The following is a 27,853-nucleotide window of genomic DNA, read 5'->3' on the forward strand; positions in this document are numbered from 1 at the left end:
TTCATATGCCTTGAGAAGCCAAAAAATTCATGTGGCTTACTCTATTGCAGTATTGGTTTTACTGCAGTGGTCTGGAACCAAACCTACAGTATTTCTGATGTATTCCTATAGAGGAGAGATACCTGACCTAACAACTAAGGAGCATGGGTAGCATCAAAGGAAAACTTTCTGTTGAAGAGAAGCGTAGGCTGACTCTTAGTGAAGAGAGGTGTAGGCTGACTTAATGAGTAGAAGCTCGCCAGGTGAATATTGTGTGTATGTGTTTAGAATAACACAGAAAAGGGATGGAATATTCCTGAAAGTGCAACCCATGCCAGTATTCTTGCCTAGAGAATTCCATGGACAGAGGAGTCTAGTGGGCTGCTGTCCATGGGGTTGCACAGAGTTAGACACGACTGAAGCGACTTAGCATGCATGCATACATGGATTGGAGAAGGAAATGGCAACCCACTCCAGTATTCTTGCCTGGAGAATCCCAGGGACAGAGGAGCCTGGTGGGCTGCCATCTGTGGCGTCACACAGAGTTGGACACAACTGAAGCAACTTAGCAGCAGCAGCAGCATTCCTGAAAGTGAGTTGGAAGAAAAGCTTGGAGTTGAGGCATATAGTGAGGTTGCTCAACTATATAGTGTTTGTGTGTGTGTGAGATTGGGATACCATACATGAAGAACCTGTGGACAATGGAGAACCTCAGATGTGTCAGAGTAAGGGGATAGTGTAGTCAGCTTTACATACTAAATCGGTTGCTGTGAAGAGGAGGAAGAGGGTGAATTGTACAGAACACGACTCAGAGCATGACTCTGGAGTGAGCTGTTAGGTGACAAAACAAGAGCTTGGAAGGGGGAAGGACATGGGATGAGGAAGTACATAGGTGAATGGAATGGTATTGGACAGTTTTGGCTGTTGTATTGGAGATGGGTTTAAGGATGCTGGTTTTATTACTATTAGTCATTATGTGTATGTCCATTAAATACCTATGTGTTCTTGTGTATTATGAAACATTGTATTAGAGGAATGGGATGGAGTGGGAGATGGGAGAGGTTTTCAAGAGGGAGGGGACATATATATACCTGTGACTGACTCATGTTGATGTATGGCAGAAACCAACACAGTATTGTAAAGTAGTTATCCTCCAATAAAAAAGTATACTTAAAAAAGAGATAAAACTTAAAAAAAAGATATAGGAAAAAATATATAAACAGTTAGAAATAAGAGCAAGATATCTAGACTTTTAGCTTGGATTACTGAATCAATGGTGGTGATGTCAAGTAAACTGAGAAAACTGAAGGTTTTTTCAGGAAAAATGATAACTTGAGGTGCTTGAAGCACACTCAAGCAGATGGATATTCAAGTCTGCAGTTTGGGGGAGAAATCTAGGCTGGAAATGTAGATTTGGAAGTCATACAGTTGTGTTTCAAACCAAAAGGTAAATACAGTTACCCAGGGAGAAATGCAAAAATTAGTAAAAGGGGCGTACTGGGGACCACCAGAATTTAAGTGTCAGGAGAAAAAGAAACCCATGGAAAGAAGGAATGGATTGAAAGATAGGAGGAAAACCTAGAGAGGGCATTATGGAGGAAGCCAGTGGGTAGAGTTCCATGAAGGAGGAGTGATTATCAGTGTCAGGTGCACCTGGGCTATTTACTTAAGTAAAGCCTGGAGTTGAGAGGCTCTGCTGACCTCAGTGAGTTCTGTCTCAGAGCAGTTGGGGGACACTAGTTACAGAGGGTGTAGAGAAATGTTTGCAAAAATGAGTGTCCTGAGTTGAATTTTGCCTCCACCTCCACCAGTTCATGTCAACCTCAGATTGTGACCATATTTCAAAATATGTATGTGCAGATGTAAGCAAGTTAAGGTGGGGGATCAAGTAAAGACTTATAATGGGTCGTTATCCAATTACTTGTGTCCTCACATGAGAAGAGAAATTTGGGTACAGACACACAGGAAGAATGTCATGTGACAGTGATAGCAGAGATTGGGATGATGCACCCACAAGCTCAGAATGCCAAGGATTAGGCAAGAGATCGTATGCCTGATTTAGATAGTAAATGTGTTTTTTCACCAGTTTATATGTCTATTTTCAAATGTTGTTGTTGGGACCTCATATATCACAATATTTAAGAAATATACTATGTCTTGTAGTGTGTTTTTGTATAACACTGTTAATGAGCCATATGTACCTGTAAGAACCCAGAAAAATATATTTTTAGCTTTTAACAAAAAAAAGAATGCCAAGGATTGCTGGCAGCCACCAGAAACTAAGAGAATGTTATGGAACAGATTCTTCTCTCCAGCTTTTCGAGAGAGCATGGTTGTGCTGACTTTTGGACTTCTATACTGCAGAACTGAAACAATAAAATTTCTCTTGTTTTAAGCCACCCAGTTTGAGATACTTTGTTACTGCAACCTTTGGAAACGAATACAGTAAGCGATAGCTAGAGTGTGATCTAGCTAAGGGAGTTCTGCTTTTCATAGAATGGATGAGATTTGCATATTTTCAGAACAAAAGGAGTCAGGAGAATAGAAAAGGATGACGATAAAGAAGGGGTGGGAAATGCTTGATGGAGAACTCAGGAGGACAAGGGGTCAAGGATCCAGGCAAAGAATTGACTCTGCAGTGTAAACTATACTGTGTGACCAAAAGATTGAAGGCAGGGTTGAGTGAGGCAGTAGTTAAGTTTGTAAGTAAAGGAACAGGAAGATAAGACAGAGTATTTTTGATGACCTCAGCTAACAGAAGCAGAAGATATTAAGAAGAGATGGCAAGAATACACAGAAGAACTATACAAAAAAAGATCTTCATGACCCAGATAACCATGATGGTGTGAGCACTCACTTAGAACCAGACATCCTGGAATGTGAAGTCAAGTGGGCCTTAGGAAGCATCACTACAAACAAAACTAGTGGAGGTGATGAAATTCCAGTTGAGCTATTTCAGTTCCTAAAAGATGATGCTGTGAAAGTGCTGCACTCAATATGCCAGCAAATTTGGAAAACTCAGCAGTGGCCACAGGATTGGAAAAGGTCAGTTTTCTTTCCAATCCCAAAGAAAGGCAATGCCAAAGAATGCTCAAACTACCTCACAATTGCACTCATCTCACACACTAGCAAATTAATGCTCAAAATTCTTCAAGGCAGGCTTCAGCAGTATGTGAACCATGAACTTCCAGATGTTCAAGCTGGATTTAGAAAAGGCAGAGGAACCAGAGATCAAATTGCCAACATCTTTTGGATCATTGAAAAAGCAATAGAGTTCCAGAAAAACATCTACTGTTGCTTTATTGACTACACCAAAGCCTTTGACTGTCTGGATCACAACAAACTGTGGAAAATTCAAGAGATGGGAATACCAGACCACCTCACCTGCCTCCTGAGAAATCTGCATGCAGGTCAAGAAGCAACACTTAGAACTGCACATGGATGTTCTGAGAGAATAACATTGAAACAAGTATACTATCAAGGGTGAAACAGATCACCAGCCCAGGTTGGATGCATGCGGCAAGTGCTCAGGACTGGTGCACTTGGAAGACCCAGAGGGATGGGATGGGGACGGAGGTGGGAGGGGGGATCGGGATGGGGAACACATGTAAATCCATGGCTGATTCATGTCAATGTATGGCAAAAACCACTACAATATTGTAAAGTAATTAGCCTCCAACTAAGAAAAATAAATGAAAAAATAGATAAAAGGATACAAAAATATCTTTGACAAAGGAGGCAAGGATATACAATGGAAAAAAGACAACCTCTTTAACAAGTGGTGCTGGGAAAACTGGTCAACCACTTGTAAAAGAATGAAACTAGATCACTTTCTAACACCATACACAAAAATAAACTCAAAATGGATTAAAGATCTAAATGTAAGACCAGAAACTATAAAACTCCTAGAGGAGAACATAGGCAAAACACTCTCCGACATAAATCTCAGCAGGGTCCTCTATGACCCACCTCCCAGAATATTGGAAATAAAAGCAAAACTAAACAAATGGGACCTAATGAAACTTAAAAGCTTCTGCACAACAAAGGAAACTATAAGTAAGGTGAAAAGACAGCCCTCAGATTGGGAGAAAATAATAGCAAATGAAGAAACAGACAAAGGATTAATCTCAAAAATATACAAGCAACTCCTGAAGCTCAATTCCAGAAAAATAAATGACCCAATCAAAAAATGGGCCAAAGAACTAAACAGACATTTCTCCAAAGAAGACATACAGATGGCTAACAAACACATGAAAAGATGCTCAACATCACTCATTATCAGAGAAATGCAAATCAAAACCACAATGAGGTACCATTACACGCCAGTCAGGATGGCTGCTATCCAAAAGTCTACAAGCAATAAATGTTGGAGAGAGTGTGGAGAAAGGGAACCCTCTTACACTGTTGGTGGGAATGCAAACTAGTACAGCCACTATGGAAAACAGTGTGGAGATTTCTTAAAAAACTGGAAATAGAACTGCCATATGACCCAGCAATACCACTTCTGGGCATGCACACCGAGGAAACCAGATCTGAAAGAGACACATGTACCCCAATGTTCATCGCAGCACTGTTTATAATAGCCAGGACATGGAAGCAACCTAGATGCCCATCAGCAGATGAATGGATAAGGAAGCTGTGGTACATATACACCATGGAATATTACTCAGCCTTTAAAAAGAATGCATTTGAATCAGTTCTAATGAGATGGACGAAACTGGAGCCCATTATACAGAGTGAAGTAAGCCAAAAAGATAAAGAACATTACAGCATACTAACACATATATATGGAATTTAGAAAGATGGTAATGATAACCCTATATGCAAAACAGAAAAAGAGACACAGAAGTACAGAACAGACTTTTGAACTCTGTGGGAGAAGGTGAGGGTGGGATGTTTCAAAAGAACAGCATGTATATTATCTATAGTGAAACAGATCACCAGCCCAGGTGAGATGCATGAGACGAGTGCTCAGGCCTGGTGCACTGGGAGGACCCAGAGGAGTCGGGTGGAGAGGGAGGTAGGAGGGGGGATCGGGATGGGGAATACATGTAACTCTATGGCTGATTAGTGTCAATGTATGACAAAACCCACTGAAATGTTGTGAAGTAATTGGCCTCCAACTAATAAAATAAAATTAAAAAAATAAAAAAAATAAAAAGCAGAGACATCACTTTGCCAACAACAACAACAAAAAAGGATACAAAAAAGAAAAAAGAAAAAAAGAACTGCACATGGAATAACAGACTGGTTGTGAATAGGGAAAGGAGTACATCACTGTATATTGTCAACCTGCTTATTTAACTTATATACAGAGTACATCATGCGAAATGCCAGGCTGGATGAAGCACAAGCTGGAATCAAGACTGCTGGGAGAAATATCAATAACCTCAAATACACAGAAGACATGACCCTTATGGCAGAATATGAAGAACAAAAGAGCCTCTTGATGAAAGTGAAAGAAGAAAGTGAAAATGTTGGCTTAGCTCAACATTTAGAAAACTAAGATCATGAAATCCAGTCCCATCATTTCATGGCAAATAGATGAGGAAACAATGGAAACAGTGACAGACATTATTTTTTTGGGCTCCAAAATCACTGCAGATGGTGACTGCAGCCATGAAATTAAAAGATGCTTACTCCTTGGAAGAAAAGCTGTGACCAACCTAGACAGCATATTAAAAAGCAGAGACATTACTTTACCAACAACAGTCCGTCTAGTTAAAGCTGTGATTTTTCCTATAGTCATGTATGGATGTGAGAGTTGGACTATAAAGAAAGCTAAGCACCAAAGAATTGATGGTTTTCAGCTGTGGTGTTGGAGAAGCCTCTTGGGAGTCCCTTGGACTGCAAGGAAATCCAACCATTCCATCCTAAAGGAAATCAGTCCTGAATATTCATTGGAAAGACTGGTGCTGAAGCTGAAACTCCAAAACTTTGGCTACCTGATGAAAAAAGCTGACTCATTTGAAAAGACCCTGTTGTTGGGAAAGATTGAAGGTGGGAGGTGAAGGGGATGACAGAGGATGAGATAGTTGGATGGCATCACTGACTTGAGGGACATGAGTTTGAGTAAGCTCCGGGAGTTGGTGATGGACCGGGAGGCCTGGTGTGCTGCAGTCCATGGGGTCGCAAAGAGTTGGACACGACTCAGCAATTGAACTAACTACCTAATTCTGCTGGACATAGGAATGTAGGGGAAGGTTAAGTTAAAAGAAGTAGTGGAGGTTTGTAGTTGTTTTTACGGATGAGGGAGATGATCAGAACAAACTTTGACTGACAATGCCTAGGTCAGAGACCATTAATTTGTATCAGAGATGAACTGTACTATTGTGAAATAGCTTCAGATTATGCTCAGACTCATGGTGTCACAGAGAGAAAACTCCTTGAGTCGGAGTTTTGTAAGATGAGTGCCCTGGAGGGATAGAGTTGCAAGGGAGTAGAGAAGAGAATGTTGGTGAAAGGAATGGTCACATGACCAGCAGTGGACTCCCAGAGTGACTAGAAAGGAAGAGCTAGAGAATAGAAGGGAGTGAAGAGGCTTTAAAGAATATATTATCAAGAGCTGTCATGATATTAGCTAAAAATACCTGCTTTTGATCCCTGCATTTTTGACAATGTATGGCTTTTGTCATCTGGGAATGTTTAACATCTCTTATACCATACTCAGGGCTTCCCTGGTGGCTCAGAGGTTAAAGCGTCTGCCTGCAATGCGGGAGACCCGGGTTTGATCCCTGGGTCAGGAAGATCCCTTGGAGAAGGAAATGGCAACCCACTCCAGTATTCTTGCCTGGAGAATCCCATGGAGGGAGTAGCCTGGTAAGCTACAGTCCACGGGGTTGCAAAAGAGTCGGACACGACTGAGCTCCTTCACTTCACTTCACTTCATACCATACTCAAAACTATAGTAAAATGGAAAATAGTATTGACAAGGGTGTGGAGAAACTGGAACTCTTATGCATTACTGGTAAGAATGTAAAATGATGCAGCCACTGGAAAACAGTTTAGTACCTCAAAAAGCATTGGATACAGCAATTCCAGTTCTGGGTTATGTATTGAAAAGGCTTGAAAGGATGGACTCAAAGAGATATTTGTACACCGTTATTCATTGTAGTTGCCAAAAAGTTGAGACAACTCAAGTATATGTCAACAGATTAATGGAGAAACAAAATATTGTATATAGATACATATGAATATTATTCAGTCATAAGAGGAATGTAATCTGATACATGTCACAATATGGATGAACCTTTAAAATATTATGCTCAGTTCAGTAAGACACAAAGGGACAAATATTGTATAATTCCACTTGTATGAGGTACTTAGAACAGGCAAATTCATAGACACAGAATATAGAATAGAGGTTAGCAGGGCCTGGGGGGAGAGGGAAATGGGAAATTATTTAATGGGTACAGTTTCTGTTTAGAATGGTGAAAAAATTTTGGAAATAGTGGTGATTGTTGCACAATTTTGTGAATGTACTTAATGTCACTGAATTGTAAAAATAGTTAAAACTGCACCAGTTAGAGTGGCAAAACTACACTGACATTACCAAATGCTGGAGAGGATGTGGGACAACAAGAACTCTCATGCATTGCTGGTGGGAATACAAAATAGTGCAGACACTTTTGAAGATGGTTTAGCAGTTTCTTACATAATTAAACATACTGTTACTATATGATCTAGCAATTGCAATCCTTGGTATTTACTCAAAGGAGGAGAAAACTTATTTTCACACAAAACCCCGCGCATGATATTACAACAAGTTTAATTGCCAAAACTTGAAAGCAACCAAGATAGGTGAATGCATGAATAAACCAAAGCACATCCAGATGATGGATTATTCAGTGCTAGAAGGAAATGAGCTATAAAACCATGAAAAGACATGGAGGAAGCTTAAATGCATATTAATAAATGAATAAAGCCAATCTGAAAAGGTTTCATGCTATATGAAACTATATTTGACTATATTTAACTATAAATATACTATATTTACTATAAACATGCTATATTTAACTATAACTTCTGGAAAAGGCAAAACTATGTAGAGAGTAAAAAGATCAGTGATTGCCAAGGGTTGTGGGGAGGGAGGGATGAATACAGGCAGAACACAGGATTTTTTGAGTAGTGAAACTATTCTGTGTAATACTGTCATGATGGATACATGTCCCCATACATTTGTCCAGATCCATAAGATGAACACAATCAAGAGTGATCCTAATGTAAACTATGGACTCTGTGTGATTGTGATGAGCCAGTGCAGATTCATTGATTGTAACAAATGTACCACTCTGGTCAGGGGGAGGTGTTGATATTGAAGGAAGTTGTGTGTTTGTGAGGATATGAAATATAGGGAAACATCTTGTATTTTCTAGTTAATTTTCTGTGAACCAGAAACTGCTCTAAAAAATAGTTTATTTTTAAAAAGTGATTAAAATGATAAATTTTATATTGCATACATCTTATCACACAAACCAAACCTCTAATGCATAAAAGAGATTTTTTTCAAAGCTGTTTCTTTTATTAAGGATCCTTTGATTCATGGTATTGTATCACATAGTTTAAAAGTATACTTTGTATTTTGGGGTATGTGCTATTTTATTTTGTAACCAGTGAGACTTGAATAAGTGGACAAAAGAGGGACAGAAAGGCCTCCTCTCATTTAGTCCCCTCAATGATTTCTCTTCCTTGAAAACCTCCATCATGGTGCCCTTTGGAGAAAGAAGTTGCTTGTTTTTCTGACCATCTGGTCCACCCAGACACTCCCTGTTGGAGTCCTTGCCCTCCCAAGTGGCTCTCCTGAACAACAATAAAATGTCCCTAGGTCTGTTGCTTTCCCCATGTGGCCACAACTGGTCCATGGGAGATGTTCAGGCATCTTGTCCTTTGCCCTGTTGGTGAGGCTGTATAACCTGGGTGTTCTACTGAGCACAGGCTTGAGCTCTCCCAAGCCTGGCCAGGTGCTAGGTTTTGCGAAGGTCCTTCACTAAGTGTGAGATATGGAAGAGGGCATCTCCCCACCCTGCCCTTCATGGCAGGGAGCTGGGACCTGAGGGTTTGGTCACTAATTTCTTTAAAGAAATCTCTTTGCAAATGCTCAGTTAGTCTCATCATTTTATTATTATATTTAGGGGAGTTTTGGAGGAGCCCACGAGCTATCAAAAGTCATATCTGGAGCATATCATATCATTTCTTCCTATGGTATTGCTCTCATACCTGAAGGTTTCCACTGTAATTACAGTACTCTTCCTTGAGCTTACAACAACTTGGTAGGGTGGAATGAACTTAGAAGCCAGAGTGAAATAACCTCAGGTCTTGTAATTACACCATTTTTTTGGTTTTGTGACTTTGTAAGGAAATCATTTAAGCTTTCTGATAATCAGTTTCCATAAAATCGTTTTGAAGATTGAATGACAATGCACTTGAAGGTGCTTTGAACATTATACATATGCTTGTTGTTCTTCAGTCATTAAGTCGTGTCTGACTCTTTGCAACCCCATGGCCTATAGCACACCAGGCTTCTTTGTCCATGTGCTAAACATGTGCAAAATATTCTATTGTTAATTTAAAAGACTTTCTCTCTTTGCTGTGGAGGCTTCTAATGAACATGATTCTGTGATCATGAAACTCTGAATGGTTTAATTTTTCTATTGGAACACATAAATGATTACTGTATCAAGGTAAATTTGAAGTACCAAATGCAAGATTATGTTATATTGTCCAAGTATGAACTTTGGTGGTTGTAGCTGGTGCTATTAGGGACTTGTCTCAGATTTTGTTTGCATCTTGAATTATACAGCTTTGATGGAGAAAAGTGGTATTTCTAGTTACACAGAAATAATCAAGACAATTATTATTATAATCATGATTTTACTGGCTACATTTATATGGCACTTAGCATGTACATGGTTAACAGGTACTTGTCTAAGTGCTTTACATATATTGACTTATCTGTACAACAATTATGGGGTAGCTGGTGCTATTATTAATCCCATTTTATATAGTAGAAATCAAAGTACAAAGAAGTTACAGTTCACTCAGGGTAATACTACCTACTTTCAGGGTTGTTGTGGGCATTAACATGAGATAATATGTCTGTCTGTGAATAAAAGCTTAATGTATGATTCTCAGCCATTTAATTTATTCCAAGGGTCAAAAGTTACAGTTTAACTGGGATAATAATACCTGTTTCCCAGGATCATTGTAGGTATTAACAGGAGTGAATGTGTGTTAATTTATGTCCGGACTTACGCAACAGATATGTCATAAAAATATAGGTGTAAGTTTTTGAATTCAAATTCTATTTTAAATGTGATAAGTGAAAAGATTTGGGGTAAGATGTTTAATTACCCTCCAAATTCTCTTTGGGGGTAAGTAGGCAGTGCATTTCTGTCTCACACAGGTACAGCATTCTAAATCAGCTTTTAAGGCTAATGATGGGTTATAGTAAAAAATCACTATTAGGACTACAGAGAGCAATATATATATGGGTGTGTGTGTGTATAGTGTCATGTCCACAACTATATTCTCTAAATTTTCACTGCTTAGTGCTTATCAGTGGCTCTCAATTGTTCTTTAATATCTTCTTTGAGGATGTAAACAAAGAACCCAGTAGCTTTTACCAGAATTCAGTTTGTTTTCTGTGGAAAATTCTTTCCTCAACAGGGCATAAAAATCAAATGAAGAGTTTATAAAATTTCAGTCATTTTATGACTTTATGTTGATCATAAATAAACAATAATCATAGTAATAGCTGACAGTTTTTACATTCGTAGTATGGAATGGACACTGTATCATATGCTTTATGTGCATCACCTCATTTCACATTTTCCCACAGAAAGGGGTGCTTTCTGTCTTCTACACTCCTTCATAAATGCTTTATGCTTTCATTCATTCATCCCCAAATATATTTTTATATTGGTTTGAACCTATGCCCTCTTCAGTGGAAGCTCAGAGTCTTAACTACTGGGCCACCAGGGAAGACGCTCAAATATATTTTTTTAAATTGGGTATTTGTTATTCTTTTCCCAGCTGTTTTATCCTCAACTTCATTTTTCTGTTTCACTTTGATGCTTTTGTTATCATTTGTAGTTTTAAATGTTCTCTTTCCTCTTCTTGGCTTTCCCTCAATTCTACTTATTCTTCTATATTTGCACCCAACTCTTTCCATAAATCTACCACAGCCTAAAAAGACCCCCACCCTTTCTAAATCCACATGGCACTAAGGTGCACCATTTATTTGTCAATTACTCATGATAGTGTTTTCTATCCTGGAATCTTATTTAAATCTTGTGCTTAATTTTCACAAATTTGTCTTCTTTCTCCAACTTGGGTAAGTTCTTCAAGATTGTGAATTATGGCTTATCACTTTTTGTTGTCTATAGTAGAAGTTGCTTAATAAATGTATTTTTTGCCAGAAACTCAACTGCCAGTTGAAAGGATATATTATATTACAGAACGGAAAACAGTCTCAGTTCTGTCACCCAGAAGCATAATGTGTAATTGAAGCCTAAGGAAATAAAAGACCTCATCACAAAAGCACAGGTTTTTGGAAGACTGAAAATAAAGTATTTTTGTGATATTAAATTTCTCACTAAAATGAATTCCAGAGAGTAATAACATACTCTCAAGCATCTTATCCAGAGCTTGTCTCTATAACTGATTAGACCAGAAGCGGGAGGAGATGACTCATAAATTGATCCTAAAGAGATCTGCTGAGAAAAAGATTTTGCTCCATATTGTTGATTCATAGTGAATGAGAAAAAAATACTGGTGATTTTCAATGCTGAAAGAGACATTCTAGGCCTCATGTGTTTTTGAAAAATACCGAATAGTAATTCAGTTTTAACTTGCAATTATTCATTCATTCACTCATTTGTTTTTTAATCATTCCTGTATCTTTAAGGAATGTTAAAGCACTTTCTTTAGCACTTTCTTAGCACTTTCGTTATAGCATTAGAAATGAAATGTATAAACAAATAGTTCTATGCTGTAGAATGTGTCATACATATTATATGAATATTTTAAAACATGTTACTTTGAATTGAAAATCTTTAAGTTTCTTTCTACTGGTAAAATTGCATGAGTTGTACATTCACAGAGGAGAAAAACATTCCTCACAGAGGAGAAAAACATTCCTCACAGTTAGTGGAGTGACCAAAGGAAGTTTTTGATGGAAATGAGCTTTGAGTAGGACCTTGTTAGGTAGTGTTTTGATAGACACCTATTATAGTCATGGTCCACACTGTTGAGTGTTTGCTATGCCAGAGTCAGTATACTAGATGCTTTAAACACATATTTCTGTGAGGAAGAGTGTACTGCTGAGTTTATACTGAAAATTTTGTGTATATATGTGTGTACTTTTTAGTGGGGAAAAGTTCCTGAGCTTCCAGAAACATGAACCATAATAGACAGAGTAGCACGTTTGATTCCTGGACTTTGAGAAATGTACACATAGGTGGGTGGCAGGTGGAAAGAAGGAACTGTTGAGAACAAAGAAGCTGTGAAAGGCTGAGTATTAGACGCTCTTAAGTGGGGAGAGCTTGAAGTAGTGAGAAGCAGTCAGTGTAGGATTTGGTTAACAGATTGTCCTCCGGGGTCAGAATGTCTGAATTTAGATTCTGGACTGCTGCCTCGTAGCTGTGCGACCTCAGGCAACCTATTTATCCTCTCTGAAACTAAAACGTTGCTGTCTAAATTAGCTATTACATATTTGCCTAAAGTTTCTTTGGTTATTTGATTTTTTAAAATTTACAATGTTGTGTTACTTTTTGCTGTAAACAAAGTGAATCAGTTATACCCATAAATATATCCACTCTTTTAAAAACTTTTTTCCCATATAGTTCATCACAGGGTATTGAGGAGAATTACTTGTGCTATCAAGTTGGTCCTTATCTATTTTTATATATAGTAGTGGGTATATGTCAATCCCAATCTCCCCATTTATCCCTGCCTCCCTTTCCCCCAGTAACCATAAGATTATTTTCTTCATCTGTAACGATTCTTCTGCTTTGTAAATAAGTTCATTTGTACCATTTTTAAAGATTCCGCATATAAGCGATATCACATATATTTGTCCTTCTCTGACTTACTTCATTCATTATGACAATCTCTAGATTCATCCATGTTGCTGCAAATGACATTACTATATTCTTTTTTTACGACTGAGTGATATTTCATTCTATAAATGTATCACATCTTCTTTATTCATACCTCTGTTGATGGACATTTAGGTTGCTACCATCTTCTGGCTATTGTAAATAGTGCCACAGTGAACATTGGGTGCATGTATCTTTTAGAATTATGGTTTTCCCTGGGTTTCCCTGGTGGCTCAAATGATAAAGAATCTGCCTGCAATGCAAGAGACCCGGGTTCAATTCCTGGGTGGGGAAAACCCCCCGGAGAAGGGAATGACTACCCACTCTAGTATTCTTGCCTGGAGAATTCCATGGACAGAGAAGCTTGGTGGGCTACAGTCCATGGGGTTGCAAAGAGCTGGACACAACTGAGTGACTAACACATACACCCCCCCCACCCCCCAGGTACATACCCTGAAGTGGGATTGTAAGATCATGTGCTAGCTCTATTTTTAGTTTTTTAAGGAACTTCCATACTGTTCTCTATAGTTTTAAAAAAAGTGGATACTGTGTATGTTAAATGCTTTCATTCATTTGTTTTTTATATGTATGTGTAAATGTATATGATGTATTTTTTATGTAATATAAATTTGTTGAGACTATATAACTAGTCACTGGGAGAACTTTTATGAAAGAAGCAGACATGGCCATGCCCTTGACCTCATAGCTAACAACTGAGGTACCATTTAGAGAGGAGGGAACTGGGAATCAGGCAAGGTGAATGACTTTCCAAGGCATGAGATAAAGAAATGGAGAAGCTTTAAACTCAGATCTGATTCCAGAGTCTTAAACACTCATGTTCTTGGCTACAGAATATTGTACAGCATGACTGACTCTGCAAGAACATTAACAAGGGGAAACCTACTTTAGCGATGATTTACATGCAGATTTGGTTGTTGAAAGAGAAAGGATACAGATACTTTGTGTGGACTCTTATAATGTTAAGAAATTACTGAGAAGAGTTATCAAGTAATAGAGCATATTTTCAAATCAGGTTTTAGTATAATGGCACATTTGGATGACCAAGTAATTAATACATTGTTATTGAGATTGTGCTCTTCATTGTGATCCATGTGATACAGTCATATGTGAGGACCCTCTAAATAAGTGCACATGCTTTTCAAGCAAGGTGATTTTTCTCTCTCTCTCTTTTTTTTTACTGAGTATGTTTTTTTCAATCTTATAATTTCATCTATTTTGCAAAAGTAATTAATTACTTCCATGTGTTGAGATAATTGGTGACTGTTGGAGCTGAACATTAATTCTTAGGCAAATTGAGTTGGAAAAGCCATAGCTACTGAATTTCAGATGAAAACTTTGTTTTTCTTTATAGGTACCTTTCTTTTAGCATTGTTTAAACTGACCACATAATGTATTGACTTTTGCTAAGTGCTGGGTGGTCTTATGGGAATCCTTTGGGATTAAACTAAAAAATTATTTAAGGGGACCTTTAAAATATTTTAAACATTTATCTCCATTTAGATAATTCAAACACTAATTGACCAGTTCTATTAATTGAGTTTTCTTCATACTAGGGGCAATTTATAGTTCTCTCCCTCCCTCCTTCCTCCTCTTTTTAAGTTTTCAAAATGATTGGATTGGCTCTATTGTTTGAGTCATAGAATAATTTTTGCAATTTATGAAGCAAAGGCATCTTATCAAAAGGGTTACTTTGCATTTTAGTTTTATGCAGTGAATTTTGAATATTATGCCCAAGAACTTTCATGTATTCATAATTTTTCTTTTGTTCTGACTTTTGTTGCAAAAATATGTGCTCTCATTACCAAGCTATCCCATACTGACTCTGACTGCTGAGTACTTGGGCCATAGTTGACAATAAATATTTTTGTATGACTCTCTACAGCACTGAAGTGATTTGTTCTAGTGAGACAGAGTTTAGAGGTGATGTACCTCTCATTTATAAGATTATATACTTTTATTAAAATTTAATATATCTGGCAGAACAGGCATTCATGGAAAAATGCTTATGCTTTTAGCTAAACATGCTGTGTGTGTTTGTGTGTGTATATATGCAAGTTTGGGCTAGAGGAGAAATTTTTTTTTTGTTAATAATATTGCAAAAAATGCAGTAGATAAAGATTAAACAATTAAATTGTTTTATAGAGATTGACAAACTGATTCTAAAATTCCTAGGAAATGCACAGGATCCAGAATAGCTAAAATAACTTTAAAATAAAACAACAAGTTTGGAGAATGAACACTACCTGATTTTAAGACTTGTTGCAAAGCCACAATCCCACTGCTTCAAAGTGGGGATTGCAGCAATCCCACTGCTGGGCATACACACCGAGGAAACCAGAACTGAAAGAGGCACGTGCACGCTAATGTTCATCGCAGCACTGTTTACAATAGCCAGGACATGGAAGCAACCTAGATGTCCATCAGCAGACGAATGGATAAGAAAGCAGTGGTACATATACACCATGGAATATTACTCAGCCATTAAAAAGAATGCATTTGAATCAGTTCTAATGAGGTGGGTGAAACTGGAACCTATTATACAGAGTGAAGTAAGTCAGAAAGAAAAATACCAATACATCAACGCATATATATGGAATTTAGAAAGATGGTAACAATGACCCTATACGCGAGACAGTGAAAGAGACACAGATGTAAAGAACAAGTCTTTTGGACTCTGTGGGAGAAGGCAAGGGTGGGATGATTTGAGAGAATAGCATTGAAACATGTTTATTACCATATGTGAAATAGATCACCAGTCTAGGTTTGATGCATGAGACAGGGTGCTTAGGGCTGGTGCACTGGGATAACCCTGAGGGATGGGATGGGGAGGGAGGTGGGAGGGGGGCTCAAGATGGGGAACATATGTACACCCATGGCTGATTCATTTCATTGTATGGCAAAAACCACTATAATATTGGAAAGTAATTAGCCTCCAATTAAAATAAATAAGTAAAAAAAAAACAAAATAAACCCAGGAAGGAAATGTTCCATATGTCTATATTATCCACTGTGGAACTATCTCCATGGCATTTTCAGACAGTGAATACAGAATGTGAAGGGTACATGTGTTGTGTGTGTTTCAACTTTCTATGGTTAGTATGTTACAGTAAAGGGACAATTTCTATTTAACCACTTTATGAATGGAAAAAGTAAATAACAGACTTGTCATAGGAAAAAAAATAGTTTGGCCTTGATATAAATATGGACAAATAGACCAGTGGAACAGAAGAGAGGTAAAAAATAGACCTACAGATCTATAAATAATTGATTTTTAATAAAAGCAGTAAGGCAATTCAATAGAGAAAAGGTAGTATTTTCAACAGTTTTGGAAAAGTGGCATATTCATATGCAAAAACTGAACTTCTATTTATACCTTTCACTGTATATAAAAGTTAAGTTGGCTTTGTTTCTAACAATGAACTTCAGGAATTTGTCATGAAGACATTTGAGAAGCTTACCAAATACACTAAGATATTGTTAAAATATTTAGATGGAATGATATTGCTGGCAAATTGCATGTAGAAGCTCACACTTAGAGAAAATAAATTTTTGTCAAACTTCAAATATTTCCAGCAACATTTAATTCAATGTTTTTAGAATGTTTTAGTTGCATATTTACATATGTACACACACATTTATACACTTGTTCTTATATAATTACTACTTAAATTTTATTTATAAACTTCATTTCTGTGTTTAAGATTCTATGGGGAAATTTTTCATTTTTCAAATACTAGACTTTCTGTTGTATTTTTGTATTTTTTTTTTATAGCAATCCGATTACTTGAACTTTCATGACAAAGTCTAGTGATTTCACTTTTAATTATAGATTTTTACTTGGCAAATCACCTTGCTTTTTTTCTTCTTAAAACAAGAAATAATGTTGCAACATTTGCTGTTTGTTAAATTGTACATTTAATTACCCTTTAATAATACTGTAATAACTCCTTTATATGGAAACCTCGTCTCAGTTTCTTAACTTAGCTGATTATCAGGAGGAAGCAAGAAGAGTCTTGCGCAGTCAAAAATAATATTACAAAATCTATGATCTAAAGCTCATTTTTACAATGTGGCCTTACTCTGGGCATTTCCCACCTCAGTGTAGACTCAGACCATACACACTAGGTTATTGGACTTCTCAGTTTAGAATAAAATATAAAGTTGCAAGTTAGAATGGGAATATGGCTTGAAAACAGATGCCAACAGTAAGAAGTGACAGATATAAACCTGATGTAAAGGAAGAGACAATAAAAAAAAATATAAAGGAAAAATTGTTTTTAACAAAATAACCTATAGCAAAACCCTTTGAAATAACAAGAAATATTTCAATTGTGTATAGAACATTGTTTAAGGATACAAGAAACTATAGGATGCATACTCAGTTTCTATAAATGCCATTAATCACTTGCTAGCATTTATTAATACCTTGCCCTTTCAACAGCTTTATAACACTATTGCTTATTCTTTCCTTAAAACATACACTGTCCTTTTGGTTTTCATGATGCCAAATACTCCTGGTTTTTGTTCTCTCTTTGGCTACTCTCTCTCTCTCTTTTGCTGATGCATTATCTTTTACTTGGTCTTTAAAGTTTGCATCTACCCAATGCTCCTTTCTCTGTCATTTTGTATTCTCCCTTGGGCAATCTCTTCTATGCCCTGTCTTCATTTACAACTCATGCACCTAGGACTCTCATATTTATAGCTCCTGGGCTAAACTCCAGACACATATTTCTAGCTGACCGCTTGAAACTCTACGTGGATATTTCAAAGGTATAAAACTTAGTATGTCAAAGCCATATTTAATATAATTTTCTTCTCAATACCCACAAACCTCAAGTGTCCACCAGTGTTTATTTTTTGGTTCATTCACTCATTTACTCATTTGTTCTTTAGTTTAAAAAAAAAATATATATATATATATATATATATATTGAATGCCCAATAGATGCAATTCACTGTTTTAGGTACTAAGAGTACAGCAGATAGTGTTTCTGTTTTCATAGAACTTATATTCCAGTGGGTAAAGGCAGGTAGTAAAAAACAAAATCTTCAGGTAATGATTATGTGCACTGAAGAACATAAATTAGATGATATGATGGAGTGTGACTGAGCTGCTACTTTTCTTTGTCTGATCAAGGAAGGCTGTCTAAATTAGAGGTAATATTTTAGGTGGGATAGAGCTACGCATGCCACGATGTGGGTGAAGGGCATACCAGAAGAGGAGCAGCTTGTAGAGAGGCCTGGGGTGGAAACAGACCTGGTGGGCTTGCAGAGCAGAAGAAGGCTACTGAAGCTCAACTGTTTGTTTATTTTTGGTTTTGGTTGTGCTGAGTCTTTGTTTGTGCATGCAGGCTTTCTCTAGTTGCAGCAGGTGGGGGCTACTCTCTAGTTGCAGTGTGCGGGCTTCTCTCTTGAAGCACAGGCTCTAGTGTGTGAGAGCTTCAGTCATTGCAGCTTGTAGACTCAATAGTTGCAGTTCATGTGCTCTAGAGCATGGGCTCAGTAGTTGTAGCACTCCAGCTTAGTTACTCTGCATCTTGTGGGATCTTCCTGGACCAGGGATTGAATGCATGTCCCCTCCATTGGCAGGCAGATTCTTAACCACTGGATCACCAGGGAAGTCCTAGCAGCTCAAGTGTTTGGAGTAGAGAGGGTAGAAATAGTGTTATCAATAGAGGTAGACAGGGATCAGACTGTCTAGGACTTTGTAGACTGGGGAGAGGAGTTTGGATATTTCTGACTTCTCTGGAAAACCTATAAAAAGTTTTAAAAAGGGAAGAGACATGATCTGACATGTTTTAGAAAAATCTCCCTAGCTGCCATGTAGAGAATGGATTCAGTGGAGCCAGAGTGGAATCAGAAAGACCAGTTGGAGGCTTTTATGGTAGTCCAGGTAAGAGTTGGCGTCAGCTTAGGAGGAGGATGGCCACGGTGGAGGCAGTGAGAAGATGTTTGGGAGAAAGGTGAGCAAGGGTAAAAAAAAAAAAAGTACCTCTATTTTTTGATTTGGTGACCTGATTCAATGGTAGTGTCAATAATTGAGATGTGGAAGACAGGAGGAGATGGAGGGGATGTGGGTGTTAAAGGGGGAAGGCAATGTTTCAAGGAACAGGAGGAAAATCATGTCAGATGCTGCTGAGGTTTTTGCAGTTTTTGGCCAAGTACTTGACATGCTTTTTGTTGGTTTCATGTTTTTCATTTTTTGGGCTTCGCTGGTGGGTAAGATGGAAAGGAATCTGCTTGCATTGCAAGAGACCCGGGTTTGATCCCTGGGTTGAGAAGATCCCCTGGGAGAAAGAAAAGGCTACCCATGCCAGTATTCTTGCCTGGAGAATTTCGTGGCCAGAGGAGCCTGGTGGGCTACAGCCATGGGATCACAAAGACTTGGACATGACTGAGAGACTAAAACATACACAATACTTATTAGTCTCTCTTGGCCCTGAGGTCAATGTAAGTGACTTTGGCTTTGTGTGCTATGAAAAAGATTACCTCTTATTTCATGGTTGAATTCTCACCTTAGTTTTTTGATTGGACTATCTAGATCACTTGGATCTGGACTTCTGTTTAGATTTTCTCTGCCTCAGGAGTACCAGAGCCCTGATCCTAAACCCTAGTCTCTGCAGCTGGCCTCTGAGACCTGCCTAGCACCTACCTTTAGTCTGCTATGAAATCTTGGCCCTTTTTGTTTCCACCCCTTTATTCTTCACCCTCTAACTGAGACCTCTACCTTTCACCCACTATTGGACTTCCTCAGGTTAAATGTTTACTTCTTTAGATTTCCTTTTTTTTTTTTTGGTTATTAAAAGAAGGACACAACTGACTTCTGCTTTATATCTGGGTCTGCATAATTCATATGTAACTTGTTTCGTTTCTTACTTAACCACAGTTCTAGGCCCCTGGCCTCAATTTGGAATGACTTGAAGGCTTGCTGGAAGCATTTTTCCAAATTGCTTAATGGTATGCAAAGAGAAGTTCTTTACAGAAGAAGGACGAAATCTACAAGTGTTTTTTACATATGATAGGCATCAGGGAAACAAAGATGACTCAAATGTAGCCTCTGCCTTTAAGGAACTATGTTTTTAAGTATAGTCGTACCAGGTGGTATTTATAGCCAGTGGATTCAGCTAGTTGCAGTGAAAACCATTTTGAGTTTCTGTGTCCCATATGCTCCATTTTCATGGGAACCCCATGCTTAAAAACACTGCTATTAAAGCATTTTAGAAACAGAACTCCAGCTAAAGTATGGACAACCCTAGTTCTTAGAATAAAGATTGGTGAGAGGTTATATGCCTGTTTTCCATAATTATTCCTTTTTACTTAACCTTGATTAATTGAAACATATGCATGTTTTTCCCCATGGAAGGGGCATATTGGAAATATTTAAATTCGTATGGTCATGCTGTGCTTTTCACAGATGATTGGAATGCTGCCCAGGCACAAACCATGTCATCCTTCCCCCAAACAATTTGTCAGCTGTTTATCCTAGCATAATTTGTTTTTCATGGTCAGCAGAAATGACAGTACTAAAATGTTTTATAGGGAAATAAAAATAGAGTGATAGCTCTGATTTTTTAAAAAATATCCTCTTTTTCCTCCCAGATCACTCTTTGATATAAACGGTATCTTACCCTTTGCTTCAAATGTAGGCTATTTTTAACACTGGGAAAACAGGAAAGATTTTTAAAACTAGAATCTTGTTTTTTGAAACTGAAAACATACTGTGAATTTCAGGAAGATAGGCTATACTGACATGCTGTAGAATTTCATGGATTCATTATTAGGACATAGGCTATATGCACATAACCATCATTCTTTATAGGAGCTTGTGGCTAAGAAATTTAATCACTGTCCATTCAGGCTGAATTTGGGCTGAAGCCTGGAATTGTTTGAGAAAGAGATCATTCCATGTGCCCGATTACTAAGCATTTAGAATGAAAGGAACACTGAGAACATGCCAAGAGAGCTTGTGCCATTGGAAATTACCTTTCTATGAGACAGAATTTATCTCAGGACCATAAGATGAGATTTGTTAGAACTTTAGACATATTAATTTTTGATATTATGAAAGGCTCAGAAGATACATATTTGCCAGTTCTTTAAAAGCCTAGCTGTTGATTGGCTCGTGTAGACTGTTCTATAGAGTTTGGCTTGGGTGTTAGAATTTCCTTCATCTCATGTGAACATTCTTCTTTAGAGGTGAGTATAGTAAATGATTCATTGCTCTTGTGAAAATCCTTTCTAAGGTTTTCATTTATAAATTGTGCTTTAGAAAGCAGGGAAGTAAAACTGTGACCTTTGAATTCTGCATTGCTCATCAAGATTTATTTAGGATTTGTATGTTGATAAGCTGATTGATGATCCTCTTCAATAGCAATTATGGGCAATTGTTCAAAAAAACATACAAGCCACTTCTGCTGTCCACCTATTTATAGTCTGCTTGCTAGAGGGCTGGGATTCCATTACAGGACTGGCTTACTTTGTTGCTATTAAGACTCAGCTTATGACAGTGTAATCCTGTAGCTGTGAATTGTGAATTGTGGTTATGGTTGCTGTGTCTTACTAATAAGAAAGTAGGATATGTAGTCTGACAATTATCACTGTACTATTGGAGATGAGGGGGACATAGACCTATGCGTCTCTGGACCTGGGTAGAGGATGGACTACCAGTAGCTCCCATCTGACAATTTAGGTTAGGTTTTTCCTGAGTTTTCCATCCTATTGGATGAATTATTTCCCAGGAAGCTCTTTGAGACCTATAGAAATGGGAATTTTGTGGTTTCTGCCCCTTTTGTCTTTCTGATACGCTGGACATACCTGAATCCCAGTGATGGACATAGTTGAGACCCAACTTGACATTCCTGCTATGGTTACTATTAGGTCATTTAGGATCACTCTGTGTGTGTGTGTGTGTGTGTGTGTGTGTGTGTGGTATATTGTGGTAAAAATAATAGTATTTGTAGGGTTTAACTAGTGAGAATACATACAGAAATGGTTTTTAAAAGTGTAAAATGACTCAACAAAATGATAAATCCCCACTCTTACCTGTTGAATTTCATATACTCCCACCACCATCAGTTCTACCCGTTTGTGTCCTCCATCAATACTCATTATTCTGTTTCCTTTTGATTCCTATGGGATGAACTAGCATGATCCTTTCTAGTGCTTCCTATCCCCTCTTCCTTAAGACATAGCCTCAGCACTTGTCCCTTCTTGCTTCTGCATCATCAGCTTTCCCTCAAGGATGGATTAATAGCCTGGGAACATGCTGTTAGTTTACACACTTTCATAAAACTTCCCCTCATAACCCTTTCCAGATGCCCTTTTACTCTGTCTTCTCCTTTACAACACAACTTAAACGATTCGTTCACAACCAATCTCCACTTCCTCTCCTCCTAGTCATTCTAAAATCTATTCCCATCAGATTTGCACTCAACCCACTCCACTCCAACAGTCATTTTCAACATCCTGAAGGACCCTCAAATTGCCTGATTTTATGATTTGTTCTTAGTTCTCATCTTATGACATGTTGACAGTATTTGATGGAGTGAAAGGTCTCCTTTCATGAAATAATTTTTTTTATGGCTTTGGGTCACCTCTCTCTCAGGATTTTCCTTTTTTTTTTTTTTAATCCCCCATCATGTTCACCACTCGTGCTTATTCTCCATTTGCTGACCTCTAAATATTGCAACATACAGGACCCACTGCTCTGACCTGTTCCTTGTCTGTCTCTCATTTACTGACCTAGTGATCTTATGCACTTGCCTAACTTTAATTCCAAATACATTTATCTATATCTATCTTGGACTTAGTTAGCTTAGACTTCTCCTTAGATGGAAGATTCACATATCCAGTCCCAAGGCATTTTTGTGCTAAATAAAAGAAGCCACCATTTCCTCAAGCCCTTGACTGCCATCTTCTGGAAAAATTTCAGGATAGAGCCACACTTATCAGATGAGACAATGAGAATTGTATGTCTTTCAGCTGCATGGTTCTCAACCATTGGTGGTGGTTCTGTTTGTCCACATGGGTATGTGTAGTAAACATCACAAGCTTAATAGGTCCCCAACTGAAGTTTTACATTTTATTTTATTATAGTTCATTAACAATGTTGTGTTCATTTCAGGTGTTCAGCAAAGTGATCTGGTTAGACATATACATATATTCATTCTTTTTAAAGATTCTTTTCTGATATAGGTTATCACGGAATGCTGAGTTCCCTGTGCTATATAGTAGATTTTTCTTGATTATATATCTTGTATATAGTAATATATAGTGTTGTGTGTATGTTCATCCCAAGTTTCTGACTTGTTCCTCACCGCCTCCCCCCAATTCCCATATTTCCCCTTTGGTAACCATACATATGTTTTCAATATCTGTGGGTCTGTTTTTGTTTCATAGATAAGTTCATTTGTATCTTTTTAAAACTTAGATTCCACATATGAGCGATATATGTTATTTGTTTTTCTCTGACTTACTTCACTTAGTATAATAATCTCTAGGTCTATCTATGTTGCTGCAAATGGCATTATTTCTTTCTTTTTTATGGCTGAGTTATATTCCATTGTATATATGCACCACATCTTTTTTTATCCATTCCTCTGTTGATGGACCTTTACATTACTTCCATGGCTCAGCTATTGTAAACAGTACTGCTACGAACATTGGGGGCATATATCTTTTCAAATTGTGTTTTTTTTTTCCTGGATATATATACCCCAGGAGTAGGATTTCTGGATCATATGGCAACTATTTTTAGATTTCTTAAGGCATCTCCATACTGTTCTCCACAGTGGTTATACCAATTTACAATTCCACCAACAGTGTAGGAGGGTTCTTTTTCTCCACACCCTGTCCATCTTTTTATTGTTTGTAGATTTTTTGATGATGACCATTCTGACTGGTGATGGACATGAAAGTGGCGTGCTGTAGTCCATGGGGTCGCAAAGAGTTGGACATGACTGAGTGACTGAACTGACTGATTCTGACTGGTGTGTGGAGACACCTTATTGTAGTTTTGATTTGCATTTCTCTGATAATTAGTGATGTTGAGCATGTTTTCATGTGCTTTTTGACCATCTGAATATCTTCTTTGGAGAAATGTCTGTGAAAATCTTCCCATTTTTTGATTGAGTTGCCAAACTGAATTCTTGATTCCCAACCTCATCTTCCATACATCTTCCTTTCTTTCAGTCTTTCTATTTCAAAATTCTTCCAATTGCTGAAGTCAACCTCCTTAAAGTTATTCTTAACTTCTTTCTTTCTCTCATACCCCTCCTTTAATCCATCAGCAAATACTTTTGAGTTTTCCTTCAAAATTCATTAGAATATAACCACTTCTCAGCACTGTTTATAATAGCCAAGGCATGGAAGCAACCTAGATGCCCATCAGCAGATGAATGGATAAGAAAGCTGTGATACATATACACAATAGAGTATTACTCAGTCATTAAAAAGAATACACTTGAATCAGTTCTAATGAGGTGGATGAAACTGGAGCCCATTATACAGAGTGAAGTAAGCTAGAAAGAAAAACACCAATACAGTATACTAACGCATATGTATGGAATTTAGAAAGATGGTAACGATAACCCTGTATGCAAGACAGCAAGAGAGACACAGATGTATTGAACAGTCTTTGGGACTCTGTGGGAGAAGGTGAGGGTGGGATGATAGGGAAGAATGGCATTGAAACATGTAAATTATCATATGTGAAACGAAGCACCAGTCCAGGTTTGATGCAGGATGCAGGATGCTCGGGGCTGGTGCACCCGGATGACCCAGAGGGATGGGACGGGGAGGGAGTTGGGAGGGGTGTTCAGGATGGGGGACACATGTACACCCATGGCGAATTCATGTCAATGTATGGCAAAACCAATACAATGTTAAAAAAAAATAAATAAAATAGCTACTCAGAAAAAAAAAAGAATATAACCACTTCTCAGCACTCCCACTGCTCCCACCCAGGTCTCACCTCCAGGTGAGATAATAATCCCACCTTTATTATTCTAATAGCCAGCTACTTCTCTTATGCCTCATTGTCTGTTCTCAACACAGCAGTACAGTTCTTTATTTAAAACCTAGATCGCATCATGTTTCCCTTCTATCCAAAACGCTTCAAGTGCTTTCACATTCATTTAGGGTAAAATGAAAGTCCTTAAAATGGCCCACAGGTCCTACATTGTCTGGGTCTGTACCACAGCTCTGACCTCATCTGCTGCCTCTCCCCCCTGTTCTGTGCTCCAGGCACGCTGGCCTCCTTGCTTTTCCTCCAATATGCCAAGTGTAGTCTGCATCAGTCAGTCTACCGGGATCCTCTTATGTAAAGCATGGCTTCTTGAGTCTTTGCTCAAATGTCACTTTATCATATCAGAGAAGTAGTGTTTGATTGCACATACCAAAGCAACCTCCCTTCTCCAGTGTTTAACATCCCCCTTATTCAATTTTCTCCATAGCACTTATCTGGCACACACACATTGTTTACTGTTTTCCTTCACTAGAACTTAAGCTTCATGAGGCTAGAGACTTTTTTTTCTTCACTTTACTATATGCCAGATTTCTAAAATAGTGCCTGAGAAGTTGTAGGAGCTCAATAAATATTTCTTAAATAAATAAATACTGAAATCCCTAAATCTCTTTGTGGGACCCTATATCTAACAAGATACAGAGGTTGGAGACGGTATTGCAAAACTACAGTCTCTGAATTCCAAGATATAAACATTTTCAGAAGTCCAGGAGTAAATTTAAATCTAATTTGAAAATTACATTGATTTTACAGCTTTCTGGAAGTGTCTTAGTTTCTTAAAGAGAAAGCAAGTAAGCGCCATCTAGTGGCAACAAGTGTGTTGGGCTTCCCTCGTGGCTCAGCTGGGAACACATTTCTGTTACTTGAATTATTGACTAGCAATGACATTGAAAATGTAGCCCTTGATCCAGAAGCTTTTTAAAAATATATATATATATATGAACATAATAATTATGATAGCTGGAAGTTCTCAGATTTGAACTTTCCACAGGCTATGTTGAACTGAATAGTTCTTCTGTCTCCTTGCTATGAGAAAGTACCATTCTGTTTCTTCTAAGTAATTTTTTGACTCACGTTTGCTTTATCTTTTTAAGTTTTGTTTTTCAGAATCTGGCATTCATTATTCCTCTTTACTTTTTTTTATTGTTTTATCCTCTACTTATCCTTAAATCTTACACTGGTACTGGCCTAGCTGCTGAATGAGTAAATAAAGTCTCTACTTCTAAGAATTTATAATCTTATAAAAACAGCACTTATGAGGGTAAACATGTAAAAGAAGATGCCAAATGATGCAGTAATCTCTTCAGGCCAGACTTCTGAAGCCTGCTGAAGCTTAATTGTTGTGTATACTTTCACTGTTGAGGCATAAACCACATCTTATAGTTGTCTCCCTATTGGCCTTGTCATGTAGTGGGTGAAGGTTAAATATTTATGGTGGTAATGGTAGAAAGACTACCAATAATTGTCTCACCTGAGCCCAAGGTATCTGGGCCCAAGATACTTAGCCTTAGTCTACATTTGGGGGAGCATTTTTTCAGCTGGCTGTTAGAGAAATTAAACTATTTGTTAAGACTTGTTCCCTTGTAAATTTATAACATTTTTAAGTCTACTAGTATCAGTTCCCTTTTTTTTTTGAGTTGTGTTGCTTATCATTTACTGCATATCTTTGGAAGCAGATATAGAAAGGGATAGTACAATAGTTTTAAGATGCTACTAAAATTTAAAAAAATAACTAATTTTCTGTTATATAGTTATTTTAGAGTTTTTCCTTCTGCCTACAGATACTGATTTTTTTTCCCTTAGATTGCAGATAAATAGTTTCTTTGTAATATTCAGTCTTTTTTCTTGAGAAAATATCTTTTAATTGCAGAAATGGATGTGGTATTTTGAATAGTATATTTTAAAGCTGAAATATTCCATATATTATTTCCTTTTAAAGGGTAAAACAAATGTTGTTTCTAAATCTTCTTGCTTTCCGAAGCTGTATTTACATAATTTAGCACATGTGGTTGTTGCTTGGTCACTAAGTCACGTCCGACTCTTTGTGACCCCATGGACTGTAGCACTCCAGGGTTCCCTGTCCTTCACTATCTCCTTGAGTTTGCTCAAACATCCATTGAGTTGGTGATGCCATCCAACCATCTCATCCTTGGTCACTGCCTTTTTGTTCTGTCCTCAGTCTTTTCCAGTGAGTCAGTTCTTTGCCTCAGGTGGCCAGAGTATTGGAGTTTCAGCCTAAGCATCTGTCCTTCCAGTGAATATTCAGGGTTGATTTCCTTTAGGATTGACTGGTTTGATCTGCTTGCAGTCCCAAGGACTCTCAAGAGTCTTCTCCAGCACCACAATTCAAAAGGATCAATTTGTTGGCGCTCAGCCTTCTTTGTGGTTCAAATCTCACATCTGTACATGACTTCTGGAAAAAGCATAGCTTGGACTATAAAAATCTTTGTTGGAAAAGTGATGTCTCTGTGTTTTAATATCCTAATCTCTAGGTTTGTCATAGCTTTTCTTCCAGAGAGCAGGCATCTTTTAATTTCATGCCTGCAGTCACCATCTGCAGTGATTTTGGAGTCCAAGAATATAAAATATGTCACTGTTTCCACTTTTTCCCCATCTATTCACCATGACGTATTGAGACTGGATACCATGACATTCATTTTTTGATTGTTGAGTTTTAATCCAGCTTTTTCACTCTCCTCTTTCACCCTTACCAAGAGGCTCTTTAGTTTCTTTT

The 27,853-nt window shown here is 37.7% G+C and overlaps 1 protein-coding gene across 5 annotated transcripts in view; it reads left to right on the plus strand.

Annotated features, from left to right (window-relative positions):
• DNM3 (dynamin 3) overlaps positions 1 to 27,853 on the plus strand; it is a 614,639-nt gene that overhangs the window by 143,189 nt on the left and 443,597 nt on the right. The gene's annotated exons all lie outside the window — the stretch shown is intronic.

The sequence above is a fragment of the Muntiacus reevesi genome, chromosome 5 (assembly GCF_963930625.1).
Source record: "Muntiacus reevesi chromosome 5, mMunRee1.1, whole genome shotgun sequence".
Classification (NCBI taxonomy): domain Eukaryota; kingdom Metazoa; phylum Chordata; class Mammalia; order Artiodactyla; family Cervidae; genus Muntiacus; species Muntiacus reevesi.